Raw genomic sequence first — 21849 nt, 5'->3', positions numbered from 1 at the left:
CACGAGAACCAGCACAAGTTATCCCACGAGAACCAGCACAAGTTATCCCACGAGAACCAGCACAAGTTATCCCACGAGAACCAGCACAAGTTATCCCACGAGAACCAGCACAAGTTATCCCACGAGAACCAGCACAAGTTATCCCACGAGAACCAGCACAAGTTAGGTCTGGAGAGTTCACAAATTGGCAGCTAAACAACCTGGCAAAAATTAATTCTTTCCTGCAAATTACGTACACCAGCTTTGAAAGTTTGAAGCCGATCAGAAAAACCATTCTCAGAAACCATAGAGGAAAGAAGTTCCGACAATTACTATAAATATTTCCTTTTTGTGGTATAAATATTATTATTATTATTGTATTATAATTTAAATACTACTACTACTATTATTATATTATAACATATCTTTAGTTTCATGGTTGAAGCATTTTTGCCAATTAAGATTAGTTATGAGGTCAAACATTAACATTATTATTTATTATTAAAGATTCTCCGGTATTCTCCCGGCCCGGGCCTTTTCCAAGTGGTGGCCCGGCCTTGGCTCCCTCTTTAGGGAGTGTCTGAGACCTAAGTCTCCCATGGGAGGAGGCACAAGTACCTCCTCATCTTTGGGACCAACTGTCCCCAGGCCTAGCCACAAGCTAGGCCTCTCTGGTCTGCCATCCCCGCCCCAGGGGAGCTAATGGGAATGACAGTCTTGTGAGCTGGAAGCTCGAGCTCAGGCACCTACCCTGCCCTAGAAGGGCTAAGCATGGTGTCGATCTGAAAAACATTAACAAACGTATTATCTGGTTAGGTTAATCGTGACACTAAGCTATAATAAGTGCAAGATTATTATGCTAATTACTTGCTGCCATTGTAAATTCTGCTCAAAATTTGTTATGACCAAGTTTAGTTTTAAATAACGTATTCTCCTTTCAGAGCGATCAGCCCAGGACCGCACACAGGGGTTTTAACAAGATGGACCAATTTCAAAGCAGTCTGCTTTGAAATTTTGCCAATCAAGTTGCAACAGCCTGTGAATTACGATGACTTAGCGCAGCCTAGCCTACCTTCATTTTCTTAAGGTGTAACCAGAGTTAATTTCTGTCGGACATCCGGTAAAATTATAAATGCTCTTTTCTCTATTATTATTGTAATAATAGTATATCAGACATACCAGTGGATGAATATATCAAGCATATAAGTGAATGAATATATCACAGAAGTGGATAATTATATCTAAGACAAATGGATGAGATAAAAGCATGTATAACAATTGGAAATTTTTATTATGTTCAGCTAGGCTAGGTTAGCATACATCAGTTGTGAAGGCTTGAGAGAAGTTGCTTCAAGTACTGAGGTACGTGTCTCACTAAATTGGTGTGAACTTGCTGATTATATCCGGCGTCTGATCTGCATTTCCGCTTCCAGCGTCCACCCTTGAACGGATCTTCAATTTTATGTTTATCGTAGCCCTTTCCCATTTTTTGGTGCAGTTATATGGTTTCAAATGTTGGAAATTAGCGGAACCCTCCTATGCATATCTAGCTGATGGTTCATAACCCACAGTTCTGGTTGTGAGACCACAACCAGTCTCACCCACGTACACTTGCTCACAATCTATGCATGGTAAATTTTATACTCTCGAGTAATAGGTAAGTGCTTGAAAAGCAGTTACCTGTTTTATTGGGATTGCATGTCACCTCTGTGATGATTTGTTGTTTTCTCTCTCTTCCCCTTGGTGATTTATAAGTCCCTTGTTGTGTGTGTACTTCGAAGTAATTTCTTTGTTAGTTTTAGTAACTCCAGTTTTGATGAAGCAATCCGTGTATCCGAGCCTGGCAAACTGTTCACGGATATTGGCATTTTCCTGTCCTTGAAGGGAGGAGCTAAAAGTTCTTAATGCCCATGAGGAAAATTTAGAGTTGGTCCAGTATGCTTTGATTTTGAATGACTGGTGTGCCCGGCTTTGGGCACCAACCAATAGTGGCTTTGGTTTGCATAAAGTTATGAGGCATCGTAGTCAAATAAACGAAGACAGTGTAAGATTGGCTTTTTATCCAGACAGAGTGAATAGCACAGGTTCGAATCTTCAATTCAGAAAATAACTCACACAAACATGCAGTACTCACCTATTTGTACTCACCTATTTGTGGTTGCAGGGGTCGATTCATAGCTCCTGGCCCCGCCTCTTCACTGATTGCTACTAGGTCCTCTCTCTCCCTGCTCCATGAGCTTTATCATACCTCGCCTTAAAACTATGTATGGTTCCCGCCTCCACTACTTCACTTTCTAGGCTATTCCACGGCTTGACTACTCTATGACTGAAGAAATACTTCCTAACATCCCTTTGATTCATCTGAGTCTTCAACTTCCAATTGTGACCTCTTGTGTCTGTGTCCCATCTCTGGAACATCCCGTCTTTGTCCACCTCGTCTATTCCGCGCAGTGTGTGTGTGTGTGTGTGTGGGTTCAGGAGAGGACAGACTATCATAGTTACGAGCCATGACTGCTGGTGTAAACAGATGCGGCCTCACCAACACACTCAAGACGCTAAAAAAGTTATCATATATGAATCTTTGTAAGTGGCGCCGTAGTTCCTGGTGCAACCGACTCTTGTCTCTGTTATAGTGGTGGTGGTGGTGGTGGTGGTGGTGGTGGCAGGAGCTACTGCTACTGCAATAACTCCTGAACCTTTAATGGACTACGTAACCATATTTTCATCATCCTACTGAAGCTTCACAGCTTGGGCTGACACTACTGAAGTCTCATAATTCAGGCTGACACTGCTGAAGCCTCACGGCTCAGGCTGACACTACTGAAGCCTCATAGTTCAGGCAGACACTTCTAAAACCTCACAGCTCAGGCTGACACTACTGAAGCCTCATAGTTCAGGCTGACACTGCTGAAGCCTCACAACTCAGGCTGACACTACTGAAGCCTCATAGTTCAGGCTGACACTGCTGAAGCCTCACAGCTCAGGCTGACACTACTGAAGCCTCATAGTTCAGGCTGACACTAATGAAACCTCACAGCTCAGATTGACACTACTGAAACCTCACAGCTCAGACTTATTGTTTTTCCTTTTTAAAATGTTATAGGAAACATCAGCAGTGTGCTGCTAAACTATTCTGGGAACAAAAACTGTTTCCCTGTCGTATTCCGTCACACAGGATGGTGCTCTCAAACAACAGTGTGGCATTCTGAACTGAGAGAACTCAGTAGTGTTAATCTGAACTGTGAGACTTCAGTAGGACAATGAGGATATCGTCAAGTATTCCATTAAAGGTTCATCAGCTGCGGCAGCTTCAAAGGTTTCCTTCCAGCAGAGCTACAGTTACTATCACTTGAGAATTAACATCTCTCAGGATAGCCTGTAGCATACGCAAGAGAAATGGATATTTTTGTGAAGATATCTTCTGTCATCTTAGACAATGTTATCACTTGATGTATCAAACCTAGGGTGTCACACCAAATTTTTCTTCCCACTATGTAACTTGTCACATACAGTAGCGTAGCAGTACACTGCCAGTGTTCCCACTATGTAACTGTCACATAATGTAGCGTAGTAATACACTGCCAGTGTTCCCACTATGTAACTGTCACATAATGTAGCGTAGTAATACACTGCCAGTGTTCCCACTATGTAACTGTCACATAATGTAGCGTAGCAGTACACTACCAGTGTTCCCACTATGTAACTGTCACATAATGTAGCGTAGCAGTACACTACCAGTGTTCCCACTATGTAACTGTCACATAATGTAGCGTAGTAATACACTGCCGGTGTTCCCACTATGTAACTGTCACATAATGTAGCGTAGTAATACACTACCAGTGTTCCCACTATGTAACTGTCACATAATGTAGCGTAGTAATACACTGCCAGTGTTCCCACTATGTATGTCGTAGTAATACATAATGTAGCATAATGTAGCGTAGCAGTACACTACCAGTGTTCCCACTATGTAACTGTCACATAATGTAGCGTAGCAGTACACTGCCAGTGTTCCCACTATGTAACTGTCACATAATGTAGCGTAGCAGTACACTGCCAGTGTTCCCACTATGTAACTGTCACATAATGTAGCGTAGTAATACACTGCCGGTGTTCCCACTATGTAACTGTCACATAATGTAGCGTAGTAATACACTGCCAGTGTTCCCACTATGTAACTGTCACATAATGTAGCGTAGTAATACACTGCCGGTGTTCCCACTATGTAACTGTCACATAATGTAGCGTAGTAATACACTGCCGGTGTTCCCACTATGTAACTGTCACATAATGTAGCGTAGCAGTACACTGCCAGTGTTCCCACTATGTAACTGTCACATAATGTAGCGTAGTAATACACTGCCGGTGTTCCCACTATGTAACTGTCACATAATGTAGCGTAGTAGTACACTGCCAGTGTTCCCACTATGTAACTGTCACATAATGTAGCGTAGCAGTACACTGCCAGTGTTCCCACTATGTAACTGTCACATAATGTAACTGTCACATAATGTAGCGTAGCAGTACACTGCCAGTGTTCCCACTATGTAACTGTCACATAATGTAGCGTAGCAGTACACTGCCAGTGTTCCCACTATGTAACTGTCACATAATGTAGCGTAGCAGTACACTGCCAGTGTTCCCACTATGTAACTGTCACATAATGTAGCGTAGTAATACACTGCCAGTGTTCCCACTATGTAACTGTCACATAATGTAGCGTAGTAATACACTGCCAGTGTTCCCACTATGTAACTGTCACATAATGTAGCGTAGCAGTACACTACCAGTGTTCCCACTATGTAACTGTCACATAATGTAGCGTAGTAATACACTGCCAGTGTTCCCACTATGTAACTGTCACATAATGTAGCGTAGTAATACACTGCCGGTGTTCCCACTATGTAACTGTCACATAATGTAGCGTAGTAATACACTGCCAGTGTTCCCACTATGTAACTGTCACATAATGTAGCGTAGTAGTACACTGCCAGTGTTCCCACTATGTAACTGTCACATAATGTAGCGTAGTAGTACACTTCCACTTCTGTTGCTAGGATCATGCAAAGAAAAAACGAGAAAAATAACGACTACCAGTTTACTTTCACAATCATTAATAAGTCATTTTAAAAGGAGCACAAGAGACCATAAATGTCAAAGGAAGATAAAGCAATTAAAAACGCCATATAAGGACCTTTTGTTTATGTTTTTTGGTGATGTCCCTGAAGGCAGCGGGGAAGATTTACAAGCACGGAATTGTCTTATTAAAACCGTCGTACCCTTGAAGGCGCGACCTGCTCATTATACCGTGTTAAGAGCACGTTTATGAAGACTCATGTAGAAAAGTCAGTTAGGATGGTTTTATTATTGCACTTAGGAGTACACGAGTTGGTTCAGGTTGACAGCTCTCTGGGTACCAGTGGGGTAACATGAGTACCTGCAGTACCTGCAGTAGAAAAAAATGTTGAGGTAGTTTTTATTCAATACCTTCCATCGTAGTCTACTCGACTACGATGCCACATAAATTTGGGCCACCAACAGACACAAATGGTTGGTTCCCAAAGTCTGGGATACAGTATATAAAAGCTATTATTGGGACATAATGATAAAGTTCTCTCCTGAGCGAAACATTGTTCCAGTTAAAAAAACTCGTTCTGCATATTGCCATATTGTGCATTCATTGGTGTTGTAAGCACCTGCTGACAACAACACTTCCAGTCTCTGATCTCGTCCAGCTTCTGTTCTCTTCTTTACATCAGCATATAACAACATTCCTTCACCAAAGTTAACTTCCAACGCCTCACTAACTGATTATTCTTAACACACTAAACTGCCACTCCCACATAAATCATCATTATCTTACACTTGCCTCAATTTTTAAACCATTCACTCCATCAATCTTTTCATACGCGAGCTCTTCTTTATCATATATATATGCCGTGCCGAATAGGTAAAACTTGCGGTTTTGGCTTAAATAGCAACGCCCTTACCGAATAAGACAAGCGAAAATTTGTGTATGCAATACTTTAGCAAAAATAATTCTGAACCCAACGAAAAAAATATATTTCATTGTGTTTGTTTATTATTAAATTATTGTAAACTTATCTAAAATATATTTAGTTGGATTAGGCTCAATTAAATTGCGCTTGTTATAATAAGTTTAGGTAAGTTTTCTAAGGTTCTTTTCCTATAAAATTATTAATTTTTACATTAGCATAAATGAAAAATATATATCTTTAAACGTATGAGAGATAATTTTTGAAAGGACTTAATTAAAAATATGTTCTTGCTAATTGACCAGTATTACCTATTCGGCTCGATATATATATATATATATATATATATATATATATATATATATATATATATATATATATATATATATATATATATATATATATTCAAGTCGGCCGTCTCCCACCGAGGCAGGGTGACCCAAAAAGAAAGAAAATCTCCGAAAAGAAAATACTTTCATTATCATTCAATACTTTCACCTCACTCAAACATAATCACTGTTTTTGCAGAGGTGCCCAGAATACAACAGTTTAGAAATATATACGTATAAAAATACACAATATATCCCTCCAAACTGCCAATATCAAAAGAGAGAGCTTTAGGGATTAAAGTATTCTTGATTGATGGTGAACAGGTTACATGAAGCCTTAATGTGGTTCATAGGTATTAAACCCTATTAACTAACCTAGCCCAGCAACCTAACGTTGATCAAATATACGTCTTATTAAAAAAAAGGTTAATCTGCCTGACCTGTGTAAGATTTTCATGACTATTTCAGCGTTTGCCCTGAGCGGGTGAATGTTCTGTTTGATCAAACCTACTCCCCTGCCGTTACCCATAATGAACGGAGTATTCTAAGCCTCTGGGATAACATATGCTAACATATTCACCATGCCAGAGACAGATTCTAACAACTTTTCAACGTAGCGTAGATGGGTCCTCACAAATGTTCAGTATACCATAAATGGGTGCTAACAACAGTTCAACATACCATAGATGGGTGCTAACAACATTTCAGCATACCATAATGCTAAGAACTCAACGCACGGGTCAAATTATTTTGATATAAACTATAAATATGTCTTCTCGACCCCTTTTTAACATGGATTAAGACATTCCATAAAGTTATCTGGTTCCCGGTGTTGCCTGAAGACAAGGAAGGAGCTGGCTGGTTGGTTAATGAGATTTCCAGCTTATCGACTACACGAGGGTCATTAAGGCTGCACGATATCTATCCTCCACCAGTCAAGAATAATTCCATACCTAAGACAAGGATTAAATTAAATTCTCAGCGGCTGGAAAATAGGTATTGTGATACCTACCGTAGGTAGATAAAAATGTTCACGTAAAGTTAAGGACATTTATTCAGCAGACGTTTCGCCACGAGTGGATTCTTCAGTCCTAATGCAAGGTACTAGAGTGAGCAGTATATACATGACAAAAGGTCAGGCGAGCATAAGCAAAAACTGGAGTAACATTAGAAGTACCATGCTAGGTATTGATGTAAATGGTTTAGAAGAAACGTTTACATCGTATCTGTCAGACACAGCAACATCTTGGGATCTTGATACAAGGAATTCTTCAACTCTTGCCTAACCTATAGGCATGAATTACTTACACTAGTGGATTTTTCCACTGGTGACTCTGCCTCCTTCTGCTTCAACTCACCTGTCTACAGTATATAAGCCACTTCTCCGAGCATATGCTGCATTTTTCTTAAGACTGATGGACTGAACATGTCGATTCCAGGCTGCTGGATTGATTACCTAAAACTCCTCCTCATCTAACACTATTCTTCTCTGTAATAGACCGAAGAAGCCACCGACTGGCGAAACGTTTCTGTAATAAAGATTCCCAAATGTTGCACAAGTGTCTGTCATACTTCATACTGAGTAATCTTTAAAAATGTTCGGATAAATATATGAGCAGTTCAGCAGACCTGAGGTGCTCTGTCGTCTGCTGCTTTCATTGGTTAAGAGATAAGATAAGATAAGATAAGATTTCGTTCGGATTTTTAACCCCGGAGGGTTAGCCACCCAGGATAACCCAAGAAAGTCAGTGCGTCATCGAGGACTGTCTAACTTATTTCCATTGGGGTCCTTAATCTTGTCCCCCAGGATGCGACCCACACCAGTCGACTAACACCCAGGTACCTATTTGCTGCTAGGTGAACAGGACAATAGGTGTAAGGAAACGTATCGAAATGTTTCCACCCGCCGGGAATCGAACCCGGGCCCTCCGTGTGTGAAGCGGGGGCTTTAGCCACCAGGCCACCGAGACTGTTAACAGTTAACAGGAAACTGCAGGAGAGATCACTGCAGTTTACTTACTCGTATAGTTATAAGAATATAAGAAAGAAGGAACACTGCAGCAGGCCTACTGACCCATGCGGATCAGGTCCATTCCCCCCCCCCGGATTAGACCAATGACCCCCCCCCCCGGAATAGCCCAATGACCCACCCAGTCTGGTCACCTCTACTCAAGGATGGAGCACTGCACCAGACCCAGCAGCACAAGCTAGTCAGGTCCAACTCACACCCACCCACCCACATCCACCCACACCCACCCACACCCACTCATGTATTTATCTAACCTATTTTTAAAACTACACAACGTTTTAGCCTGAATTTTTTTTAAAGAAACCCCCAATATGTTACTTCTTACGTTACTCCGGTTTTTGCTTATGTTCCCCTGACCTCTTGCCATGTATATACCGCTTGCTTAAGTCCTTAGTATTCGAATCCACTTTTTTAAGGTGTGGAGGGGTAAGCCAATGGAAGGCCTCGGTCAGATGACCAAAAGCTCCAGAGGCGGGTCATCACATGACTAAGACCAGCGTCAGGGAACACCTGTCCTGTTTCCTGACGAATCTTACCTAACCTAACCTCTGCATTTGAACTGAAAAAGCCACTTGTGCCGACGCGTTTGATGAATAAATGTCTCGCTGCGTGCATGTGTCTTTGTCTATAAATTCTAATGTTTATTCACTGGAAAACATACAGGAAAAGAGTTTAAGAAATAAAACAACAATACATTCCAGAAAGACTCGAAACTCAAAAGCTTTCAAACCACAGTACGGGTGGGGTTAGAAACCATGGCAAGTGAATCGTAAAACTCCAGGCCAGTGAGTAAGCCACTGGGCCAGCTGGCTACAATAAGATTCATCCAACTAGGTATATTTATACACAATAGGGAGGTTAGCCTGGGTCACCACTCTGACCCAAAAAACTTACATTTGTGATCACAGTGGTGGCCCATGCTAACCTCCCTATGGTGTACATATATATCCAGTCGGATGAATTTTATTGTAGCCAGCTGGCCCAGTGGCTTACACACTGGTTTGTTTACGATCGTGTTATTACGATTTCGTGAGTCTCGAGAGCTATTTTTTTTAATCGTTTAACACTCAACCTGAAAACAATGAGTGACATGCTAAGTAGTCGGGATTCTGTCTGCAGAGAACAAGTTAGTAGATAACAAATTCCAGGGAAAACTTAAGACATCTCACAGTCAAAAATCACACGAAAAGTCCCGGCTTGATGCCAGCAAAGCCGTCACTTACTAATCTCTTTAGTTCACACTGCCGGTACCACAGAAGACATTTTGTTTAGTCTTAACAGTAAGAGGGATGTCAAGAATTGAGAAGATGGGAAGGAATGGGATAGGATAGAGCAGTGGAAAATAAGAAAAAGGTTCTTGAAAAAGCAGGAAGAGAGACGTAAAGAGAAATTCCTTTGTAATTTGCACAACAAACCAGAATGCGTAAACCTCAAAGTTCTGTGTCATTTTCTTTCGTAAAACGCGATGCGCCTTTGATATTCTCGAAATTAAAAACAAATAAACATTAGTTTGACAGGGAAGAGAACATACACATCACTGAGCATGTTCTGTGAGGCAAACATTAAGTGAAAACAGGCTACCTGAACCCCCTCTCCAGTCTCAATTTCTGTATCCCTCATGTATTCATGAAAGTTAAGGTCAGCCGTTGATGTTTACATTATTCTTCCTGCCTAGGAACGTTATTGACAACCAGGAAAACAAAGAAGGGATGTTGATGTCACCACTAAGAACACACTGAGCATTACTTGTACTCTACTCACGAAATCGTAATAAAATAGCGAAGGTTTATCGCTATCAACAGAGCTGATTGGCAATTGTAAACATCATTATCATCTTCAGTGGCGCAAAATTAGTAAAGAATAACTTCTTTTATTTCCGAAGTATTTTGGCTGCAGACCAGTGTAAGCTACAGCTGCAGCTGACAGAATGTTGCAGCTTCGTGAAGAGCGAGTACCAGGCAATGCCACTTACCTGTAATTACTTCTGTATCGCCCAAGTTGTTAAGTGTTTATATACATGCTCGTATATGAGCATACATTGTTGACTTCGAATACGACATCCATTATCCATAAAAATATTTTTCTTGAGATTCATGTTCAGTGTTGGTTGTTTTGGGTGACTTAGATAACTGCATAACACTATATTCTGATCACGAACACTTGCAGTCTTGTCCGATGGTGACCAACATTATTAGTATGCAGTCTATCGGCTTCACCTTGGAAAAATTATATGTTCCCTTAGGGCTTAGGCAATAAATCGTGGCTATTTACCACGAATTCCAGTCACAACAGGTGAACTCTCACCACTTAGGTACTCTTTTTTCCCTTAGACTGGATGGTTGATTAGTGAACGGAGGGTCAAGCCTCCATCACGCCTTGCGCTGAATAACCAACACGGGTTTAGCTCTTTTCATAAAGAATTAAATTAGAAAAATCTCTGGCTAAGTACCTATAGTGTACTACTGACGCCCCTGACATCTCTGCCTGTCTCGGCCGGCGAAACCACTCACCTGACATCTTGTACTAACACAGTATTTGTATTCATTATTAACAACTAACATTCTCTTGTTACAGGTGTCCCTTATGTGACACTACTATCATTATATACTTTAGGTAATTTTTTACGAGTTATTAGGTGACATAACTCGTAACTTAGAATTTACTCTTCAAAACTCTGTCATGCAGGCTGTCATGTTGACACTGGAGGAGATCGGTGTCACCTATGACATCCTTACATGGGCAGGGATGTTCCTTTTTCACGCCTTTCCCTTCCTCTCCTCTTGTCAAGAAAGCCTCTTTGTATCATATATATTCAATACATATTTTATATATCATATATATTCATTATATATTATATAAAGAGGCATTCCTCACACCCTCTTAGTTTTATGGAGATACATTTCTCCGTACGAGTTTAGCGGTTCACTAAATAATAATAATAATAATAATAATAATAATAATAATAATAATAATAATAATAATAATAATAATAATAATAATAATAATAGCAGTAGGCCTGTTGCAGTGCTCCTTCTTTCTTGTATCTTCTTAAGTCATTTTAATATCGTTCCTGATAATAATTATAAGTGTTAATATTATTATAACTGTTAGTGTTAGGTTTAATTGGCCTGGATGATAATGGAGGAGTCAGGCCAGCCAGCAGCTCCTCGTGTAACTTGTGCGTCTTTGATAACAATCTGTGAGCTTGTTAGTCTCTGAGGCTTAACTATTGTGAGTGTTGGTAGTGGTGCTGGTCAGGCTGGTGGTGCTGATGTTGACTGTATTGGTGTTGTTGCGGTGGTGGTGTGATAATGGGTGGTGATGGTGATTCCAATGGTGGTGGGTGAAATGGAATGACAAGGGAACACCATGTTGAGGGTGAGTATTGAAGTATGGACAGACACGGAGACGAGATCTTGATCAGAAGTGTCTTGAGGTGGAGGGAAAGAGGCAGTGTTGGACTCAGCTGCAGGGAACTGATAGCAAGTTGACAGTCACGTCAAGATCTGGGCTAGAAGAGGTAAAGGGAATAGAATATAATGGGGCAAGTACTAGTGTCATTTTTCATTTCGGTGGTCCTAATATCGCCAGTGTTCCCTTTTTTTCATTCTTCGTGCATGAGGACGTTAATGAGACTTGGAGAAAATCAATAGATCTGTTAAGAGTAGTAACAAGGAAGAATATATAAAATTAAGTCACACGAGCTTCCGAGTTGTCATCCATCGTGTGAATTTACCCCACAAGTGTGGAGTCAGGTCATGTGACCTGATCAAGTTACCTTGAAAGAGGGCCTGATTATTCAGATAATTGGTGCTAATGGCATGCACACCAGCGTCAACACCACCTCGCGCCTTGGTTTCACTCTCCCTGAAACCATAATTCCTGTGAGGTGGATCTCCACTACAAGTAGGTGCTTCCATAGTAATGGTGTTTGGTTATGTTACTTGCCCAGCTGCTGGTTGACTGTTGGTAGCTATGGTAAACTTGGTATTAATTCTGGAAAGAAGATGGTAGGGAGTAAGAAGGAAAGGAGAAGACTACTTTTTGTTTAGTAACCATTAAATGTTAATGTCAGAGGATAACACAAGAAAGCCAATTAATGTGGCTTATTTCCAATGAGGTCCTCTAGTTCATTTTCCCAGGATGCGGCCCACACCAGTTGGGTGTGCTCAGTGTGAGGTCTGAGTTCACCCAATCTTATTCGTTTTCGCTACCAGTCACAGGATGAGCTGTGTCTGCACAACAAACTAACTCCTCAGGCGGAACAAAGTACAAAAAAAAAAAAAAAAAAAAAAGCAAAAAAAAAAAAAAAACAGTCGGTTAACTGCTGGGTGAACACGGACAGTCGGTTTTACGGGACTTGCTCATTTGTCTTATCCTTACCGTCGATTGAAAGTGATTGTAAGCCGAGCATGCAGTGAATGAGGCACTTGGTAGGTAGGGGAAGATATGTAAATAAATGGTTCAGAGAACCGACACATTGATAAATTAGACACATGTGCAACACTTGGGTATTTTTATTGAGGAAACGTTTCACCACAGAGTAGCTTCATCAGTACTATGCAAAGGAGAACGGTGAAGAGCAGGAGTTTGAGGTAATCAGTCCCTCAGTCTTGAGTCGATGTAATCAGTTCGTCACTATTGAAAAAAATACAACACAGGCGCGAAGAAGTGGCTTGTATAGTGTAGACAGGTGAGGTGAAGCAGCCGTAGGCGATATCACGCTGGACAAATCCAAGGTGGAAGTAGGTCATGCTTATAGATTAGGCAACATCTTGGGATCTTGATACAGGAAATTCTTCACTTACCTGGCCTCTAGGCATGACCTACTTCCACCTTGGATTTGTCCAGTGTGATATCTCCTACGGCTGCCTCACCTCACCTGTCTACATGTATAAACCACTTCCTTGCGCCTATGCTGTATTCTTTTCAAGACTGATGGACTGACTACATCGACTCAAGGCTAAGGGACTGATTACTTCAAACTCCATCTGCTCTTCACCATTTTATTTTGTATAGTACTGATGAAGCTATTCTTTGGCGAAACGTTTCCTTAGGAAAGATACCCAAGTGTTGCACAAATATCTAATTTATGATCAGGAAGAGGAAGAAGGAACGAGGGCTAGGAGAGAGTAGGAAGACAAGAAAGCTGAGTAAGGAGCAAGGACGGGTAGAGAGAAAGTGTCGGAACTTAACTGAAAAGACATCATTTCCCGGGTCAAGAGGTTACAACATCTCAGCTAGATTGCACGATTTCAGCTGGCATTAAAGACAAGAAAAGCTTTAAAGCACATGCGCGAAGACCTTGCAGCTCAGTGCTCTAGTGGACAACAGCGGAAGGCAACAAAAATATAGCAATTAACTCAGGGTCAAAGACGTTACAACATCACAGTTAACCAACTGCTGATGTCACGAAAAATATATAAACCCAATGTTGGAACAGTGTGACACTGCTGCCACACCCCCAGACACTAAAGAACAGTGTGACACTGCTGCCACACCCCAGACACTAAAGAACAGTGTGACACTGCTGCCACACCCCCAGACACTAAAGAACAGTGTGACACTGCTGCCACACCCCAGACACTAAAGAACAGTGTGACACTGCTGCCACACCCCCACACACTAAAGAACAGTGTGACACTGCTGCCACACCCCCAGACACTAAAGAACAGTGTGACACTGCTGCCACACCCCCAGACACTAAAGAACAGTGTGACACTGCTGCCACATCCCCAGACACTAAACAGTGTGACACTGCTGCCACACCCCCAGACACTAAAGAACAGTGTGAAACTGCTGCCACACCCCCAGACACTAAAGAACAGTGTGACACTGCTGCCACACCCCCAGACACTAAAGAACAGTGTGACACTGCTGCCACACCCCAGACACTAAAGAACAGTGTGACACTGCTGCCACACCCCCAGATACTAAAGAACAGTGTGACACTGCTGCCACACCCCAGACACTAAAGAACAGTGTGACACTGCTGCCACACCCCAGACACTAAAGAACAGTGTGACACTGCTGCCACACCCCCAGACACTAAAGAACAGTGTGACACTGCTGCCACACCCCCAGACACTAAAGAACAGTGTGACACTGCTGCCACACCCCAGACACTAAAGAACAGTGTGACACTGCTGCCACACCCCAGACACTAAAGAACAGTGTGACAATGCTGCCACACCCCCAGACACTAAAGAACAGTGTGACACTACTGCCACACCCCCAGACATTAAAGAACAGTGTGACACTGCTGCCACACCCCCAGACACTAAAGAACAGTGTGACACTGCTGCCACACCCCCAGACACTAAAGAACAGTGTGACACTGCTGCCACATCCCCAGACACTAAAGAACAGTGTGACAATGCTGCCACACCCCCAGACACTAAAGAACAGTGTGACACTGCTGCCACACCCCCAGACACTAAAGAACAGTGTGACACTTCTGCCACATCCCCAGACACTAAAGAACTGTGTGACACTGCTGCCACACCCCCAGATACTAAAGAACAGTGTGACACTTCTGCCACACCCCCAGACACTAAAGAACAGTGTGACACTTCTGCCACATCCCCAGACACTAAAGAACAGTGTGACAATGCTGCCACACCCCCAGACACTAAAGAACAGTGTGACACTGCTGCCACACCCCCAGACACTAAAGAACAGTGTGACACTTCTGCCACATCCCCAGACACTAAAGAACAGTGTGACACTGCTGCCACACCCCCACACACTAAAGAACAGTGTGACACTGCTGCCACACCCCCAGACACTAAAGAACAGTGTGACACTGCTGCCACACCCCCAGACACTAAAGAACAGTGTGACACTGCTGCCACATCCCCAGACACTAAACAGTGTGACACTGCTGCCACACCCCCAGACACTAAAGAACAGTGTGACACTGCTGCCACAACCCCAGGCACTAAAGAACAGTGTGACACTGCTGCCACATCCCCAGACACTAAAGAACAGTGTGACACTGCTGCCACACCCCCAGACACTAAAGAACAGTGTGACAATGCTGCCACACCCCCAGACACTAAAGAACAGTGTGACACTGCTGTCACACCCCCAGACACTAAAGAACAGTGTGACACTGCTGCCACACCCCCAGACACTAAAGAACAGTGTGACACTGCTGCCACACCCCCAGACACTAAAGAGCAGTGTGACACTGCTGCCACACCCCCAGACACTAAAGAACAGTGTGACACTGCTGCCACACCCCCAGAAACTAAAGACCAGTGTGACAATGCTGCCACACCCCCAGACACTAAAGAACAGTGTGACAATGCTGCCACATCCCCAGACACTAAAGAACAATGTGACACTGCTGCCACACCCCCAGACACTAAAGAACAGTGTGACAATGCTGCCACATCCCCAGACACTAAAGAACAGTGTGACACTGCTGCCACATCCCCAGACACTAAAGAACAGTGTGACACTGCTGCCACATCCCCAGACACTAAAGAACAGTGTGACACTGCTGCCACACCCCCAGACACTAAAGAACAGTGTGACAATGCTGCCACACCCCCAGACACTAAAGAACAGTGTGACACTGCTGCCACATCCCCAGACACTAAAGAACAGTGTGACAATGCTGCCACATCCCCAGACACTAAAGAACAATGTGACAATGCTGCCACACCCCCAGACACTAAAGAACAGTGTGACACTGCTGCCACACCCCCAGACACTAAAGAACAGTGTGACAATGCTGCCACATCCCCAGACACTAAAGAACAGTGTGACAATGTGCCACACCCCCAGACACTAAAGAACAGTGTGACACTGCTGCCACATCCCCAGACACTAAAGAACAGTGTGACAATGCTGCCACATCCCCAGACACTAAAGAACAATGTGACAATGCTGCCACACCCCCAGACACTAAAGAACAGTGTGACAATGCTGCCACACCCCCAGACACTAAAGAACAGTGTGACAATGCTGCCACACCCCCAGACACTGAATTCAAAAGGAGCAGCTGGCCGCCTCTCAGATACTCTCAGCCCACAAAACTGTGAAGAAATTAATACGTGCAAACAAAGAATATAATACAAGAAACTAATATATGTAAACAAAGAAACTAATACATGTAAATAACTAACAATGTTAAGATCATAATCAGTTCCAAGCTGACTAACATACCATTCAACTCAGGTGTCAGGTTAATTATATTTGCAAATTAGGTCTACAGATTCAGAGTCTTATACCAGGTCGCTACTTTCTGGTGATTCATAATTTTAACTGGAGTGTACGTAGCTGAGGTGGGTCAGTGGATGATTAACTGTTTAACTGACCGTTAACTAACTGTGGTTGATTGTTAGCTATTAACTGATTGTGGTTGACAGTTAACTGACTGTGGCTGACTGTTAGCTGACTGTGGCTGACTGTTAACTGCCTGTGACTGTTAACCGACTGTGGCTGACTGCTGACTGTGGCTGACTGTTAACTGACTTTGGCTGACTGTTAACTGACTGTGGCTGACTCTTAACCGACTGTGGCTAACTGTTAACTGACTGTGGCTAAATGTTAACTGACTGTGGCTGACTGTTAACTGACTGTGGCCGATTGCTAACTGGCTGTGGCTGACTGTTAACTGACTGTTACTGAATGTTAACTGACTGTGATTGACTGTTAACTGACTGTGGCTGACTGTTAACTAACTGTGGCTGACTTTTAACTGGCTGTGGCTGACTGTTAACTGTGGCTGACTGTTAACTGACTGTGGCTGAATGTTAACTGGCTGTGGCTGACTGTTATCTGACTGTGGCTGACTTTTAACTGACTGTGGCTGACTGTTAACTGTTGCTGACTTTTAAATGACTGTGGCTGACTGTTAACTGTGGTTGACTGTTAACTAACTGTGACTGACTGTTAACGGACTGTGGCTGACTGTTAACTGACTGTGGCTGATTGTTAACTGACTGTGACTAACTGTTAACTGAGTGTAACTGACTATTAACTGACTGTGACTGACTGTTAACTGACTGTGGCTGACTGTTAACTGACTGTGGCTGACTGTTAGCGGACTGGGGCTAACTGTTAGCTAACTGTGGCTGACTGTTAACTGACTGTGGCTAACTGTTAACTGACTGTGGCTGACTGTTAACTGACTGTGCCTAACTGTTAACTGACTGTGAATGACAGTTAACTGGCTGTGGCTGACTGTTAACTGACTGTGGCTTACTTTTAACTGACTGTGGCTAAGTGACTGTTGCTGACTATTAACTGACTGTTAATTATCTGACTGTGGCTGACTGTTAACTGACTGGGACTGACCGTTAACTGAGTGTTACTGACCGGTAACTGCTAGCTGATTGTGGCTAACTGTTAATTGATTGTGGGCTGACTGTGACTGGCTGTTAACTGACTGTGGCTGACTGTTAACCGACTGTGACTGACTGTTAACTGACTGTGGCTGACTGTTAATTCACTGCGGCTGACTGTTAAGTGACTGCGGGTGACTGTTAACTGCCTGTGACTGACTGTTAACTGACTGCGGCTGACTGTTAACTGACTGCGGCTGACTGTTAACTGCCTGTGGCTGACTGTTAACTGACTGCGACTGACTGTTAACTGACTGCGACTGACTGTTAACTGACTGCGGCTGACTGTTAACTGACTGCGACTGACTGTTAACTGATTGCGGCTGACTGTTAACTGTCTATGGCTGACTGTTAACTGACTGCGGCTGACTGTTAACTGCCTGTGGCTGACTGTTAACTGACTGCGACTGACTGTTAACTGACTGCGGCTGACTGTTAACTGCCTGTGGCTGACTGTTAACTGACTGCGACTGACTGTTAACTGACTCCGGCTGACTGTTAACTGCCTGTGGCTGACTGTTAACTGACTGTGACTGACTGTTAACTGACTGCGGCTGACTGTTAACTGCCTATGGCTGACTGTTAACTGACTGCAGCTGACTGTTAACTGCCTGTGGCTGACTGTTAACTGACTGTGGCTGACTGTTAACTGACTGCAGCTGACTGTTAACTGCCTGTGGCTGACTGTTAACTGACTGTGGCTGACTGTTAACTGACTGCGGCTGACTGTTAACTGACTGTGGCTGACTGTTAACTGACTGCAGCTGACTGTTAACTGCCTGTGGCTGACTGTTAACTGACTGTGGCTGACTGTTAACTGACTGCGGCTGACTGTTAACTGACTGTGGCTGACTGTTAACTGACTGCAGCTGACTGTTAACTGCCTGTGGCTGACTGTTAACTGACTGTGGCTGACTGTTAACTGACTGCGGCTGACTGTTAACTGACTGTGGCTGACTGTTAACTGACTGCAGCTGACTGTTAACTGCCTGTGGCTGACTGTTAACTGACTGCGGCTGACTGTTAACTGACTGTGGCTGACTGTTAACTGACTGCAGCTGACTGTTAACTGCCTGTGGCTGACTGTTAACTGACTGCAGCTGACCGTTAACTGCCTGTGGCTGACTGTTAACTGACTGCAGCTGACTGTTAACTGCCTGTGGCTGACTGTTAACTGACTGTGGCTGACTGTTAACTGACTGCAGCTGACTGTTAACTGCCTGTGGCTGACTGTTAACTGCCTGTGGCTGACTGTTAACTGACTGTGGCTGACTGTTAACTGACTGCAGCTGACTGTTAACTGCCTGTGGCTGACTGTTAACTGCCTGTGGCTGACTGTTAACTGACTGCGGCTGACTGTTAACTGACTGTGGCTGACTGTTAACTGCCTGTGGCTGACTGTTAACGGACTGTGGCTGACTGTTAACTGACTGCGGCTGACTGTTAACTGACTGCGGCTGACTGTTAACTGACTGCGGCTGACTGTTAACTGACTGCGGCTGACTGTTAACTGACTGCGGCTGACTGTTAACTGACTGCGGCTGACTGTTAACTGACTGCGGCTGACTGTTAACTGACTGTGGCTGACTGTTAACTGACTGCGGCTGACTGTTAACTGACTGCGGCTGACTGTTAACTGACTGCGGCTGACTGTTAACTGACTGCGGCTGACTGTTAACGGACTGCGGCTGACTGTTAACTGACTGCGGCTGACTGTTAACTGACTGTGGCTGACTGTTAACTGACTGCGGCTGACTGTTAACTGACTGCGGCTGACTGTTAACGGACTGCGGCTGACTGTTAACTGACTGTGGCTGACTGTTAACGGACTGTGGCTGACTGTTAACTGACTGTGGCTGACTGTTAACTGACTGCGGCTGACTGTTAACTGACTGCGGCTGACTGTTAACTGACTGTGGCTGACTGTTAACTGACTGCGGCTGACTGTTAACTGACTGTGGCTGACTGTTAACTGACTGCGGCTGACTGTTAACTGACTGCGGCTGACTGTTAACTGACTGTGGCTGACTGTTAACTGACTGCGGCTGACTGTTAACTGACTGCGGCTGACTGTTAACTGACTGTGGCTGACTGTTAACTGACTGCGGCTGACTGTTAACTGACTGTGGCTGACTGTTAACTGACTGCGGCTGACTGTTAACTGACTGCGGCTGACTGTTAACGGACTGTGGCTGACTGTTAACGGACTGCGGCTGACTGTTAACTGACTGTGGCTGACTGTTAACTGACTGCGGCTGACTGTTAACTGACTGCGGCTGACTGTTAACGGACTGCGGCTGACTGTTAACGGACTGTTGTTTCTGTCACTCTCGCCTGAGTTGTCTTCATGATGATGAAAGGTTTTCGATCCTCTGAATTGCAGCTGCTCTCCTCTTCCTCAGATCAAACCTGATTGCTCCCTATTCCCTGGACGCTGTATGACTCTCCCCTGCGGTTTTAGCACTTACTTTAAAATATAATAATAATAATAATTATACATCACAACCTTATTGGACGGGATTATTATTATTATTATTATTATTATTCAAGAACATGCGCTAAACCTGCATGGGTCACACGACGTATTACAACCCAGGAACAATAATGCATGTTATCCTGGGTGTAAAGGGGAGTAAGGAGCAGAACAAACACAGCTGAATGACTTTGAATTATATTTTCCTTCACCAAGTGCGATTATAAGTATTTACAAGCATGTACACTATATACAGTTGGAAATATGTGTACCACACAGTAAATCAATAGGGAAAAACACAGCCTGGAGACAGAATGGACAACTGTGTTCAACCAGCTCTAGAATGGAAATGACAAGGGTGAAACCATGAGTGGTGACCATGCCACCTCCACATTTGCCAGACCCACCTTCACATTGGCTGAACCTAGGTACTGATCTGGCGATGGGGCCCCATCGTCCAATCCTTAGCACCCGGTTAGCTGGTTGGGGAGGTAGTCTTTTAATGAGGGTGTGTACATGCGCCGAATAAAGGTTACATACTCTTTGCATGCCACACGACACAAAAAAAATTAATTGAAACTTCGTACATTAATACATAAAAAAAAACAGATGAAGTGAGAGGTGCTGGTGGTCATCGCCCCCTCGACCCGGTTCCACACCAGTATCTTCTGGTTGGTGACCTGGTCGGTCAGGCTGTTGGTGGCGGGGCAGCATGCAGTCTACAGCGTCACGTGAAGGGATGTAGGGAAATTGAGTCCATGGTTCGAACCCCTGCAAGGGTGGAAACACTGGGCGTGTTTTCTTACATCTGTTGTCCCCCGTTCACCTAGCAAGCAAGTAGGTACCTGGGTATTATAAGATTGGTGTGGGTGGCATCCTGGGAGGGACAAGATTGAAGGACCACAGTGGCAATAAGACAGTCCTCAATGACGCACTGACTTTCTTGGGTTATCCTGGGTGGCTAACCCTCCGGGGTTAAAAATCCGACCAAAATCTTACCTTCGCATAGGAGGTGAGTACCTTTGTGCGTGAGATGAACAGCTTTGTACGTGGGATGAGCATTTCTTACCATCCATAAGATGTGGGCTACTGTACAGTGGTTGGCACATGTGCATCTCATGCACCCGGATAAAAATACAGTATCGACCTCGTACATGGCAAGCACAAGGAAGCTCAGGGACGACGTTAGAATGCGTATGAGAACGAGCAAAAAATATTCTTCATTAGGATGCTCGATCCATCACAAGTTTCTTAGGAATTCCTGGCGAGCCTGACCTGTGTCAAGGCCTTCGAGAACTGGGAGAGGTTTCCAACTCTTAAACAACATGAACGACCACTTAAATAACATGAACAACCACTTAAACAACATGAATAACCATTAAACAGTATGAACGACCGCTTAAACATGAACGACTACTTAAATATGAACGACAACTTAACATGAACGACCACTTAAACAACATAAACGATCACTTAACCTGAACGACCATTTAAACAATATGAACGACCACATGCCCACCTGAGCACTATACGAAGCGGTGATCCTATGTATTTGATTGTATACTGAAGGAGAAAACCCTAGTTCGGTCAGGCTATCGGATGCTTCACCAATGAATGGCCACAATCCGGAAGGAGACATTATTCCCGTTTCCTGGCGAACGAAAACACGCTCACCGCCGTTACTGGG

Source organism: Cherax quadricarinatus, chromosome 40 (genome assembly GCF_038502225.1).
Source record: "Cherax quadricarinatus isolate ZL_2023a chromosome 40, ASM3850222v1, whole genome shotgun sequence".
In the NCBI taxonomy this organism is placed as follows: Eukaryota; Metazoa; Arthropoda; class Malacostraca; order Decapoda; family Parastacidae; genus Cherax; species Cherax quadricarinatus.
The sequence above is the reverse complement of the archived record's forward strand: the minus strand, read 5'-3'. Positions refer to the sequence as shown.